Source organism: Carlito syrichta, unplaced genomic scaffold (assembly GCF_000164805.1).
Source record: "Carlito syrichta isolate Samal-C Ts95f unplaced genomic scaffold, Tarsius_syrichta-2.0.1 Scaffold308155, whole genome shotgun sequence".
Classification (NCBI taxonomy): Eukaryota; Metazoa; Chordata; class Mammalia; order Primates; family Tarsiidae; genus Carlito; species Carlito syrichta.
In genome coordinates, this window is record NW_007252251.1 from 851,984 (window position 1) to 852,567 (window position 584).

The window sequence follows — 584 nt, forward strand, 5'->3', positions numbered from 1 at the left end:
TACATAGCATGGGGTGCAAACCTAAGGTACATGGAGTTGCACAGCATAGGGTACGAACATAATCTCTCCTAGAGGCGCACCGAGAAGATTCACGCCCACCGCAGGGGGTCCCGGCTGGGCTTCACGTCGAGGGGCCGGACCCGGGGCTCCGCGCTCCGGGGCGTCCGGGGGAGGAGCCGGCCAGCCGTCTGGAAGCGCCTCGCCCCGCGCGCCGTGGAGGCCGGAGACGCGCAGGCGCGAGACAGCCGCGACGGTCGCCTCTTCCTGGTTCTTCGGCGGGGTCCCCGGAGGGGCTTGGGGCGGGGCGGTGGCGCCCACGAATCTGCTCCACTCCTTGATCCGCTGAAGCGGAAGGCAGCCCTGGCTTAACTCACTGGTTTCATTTGTCGCGCCCTAGGTGCTTTTATCAGTATCTACAAATGTCTTTTACTAACGCAGAAACAGCTGTGGGTTTCTATCCACCGAGGCCAACTGAATATGTATGAGCTCTGTTTACTCTTTTATATCTAACTCGAACGGAAGACCCTATGTCGGTGAACTTTTTTTTCTAACTTCGGCCTACGAGGTTATTTGGGGGGTGGGCG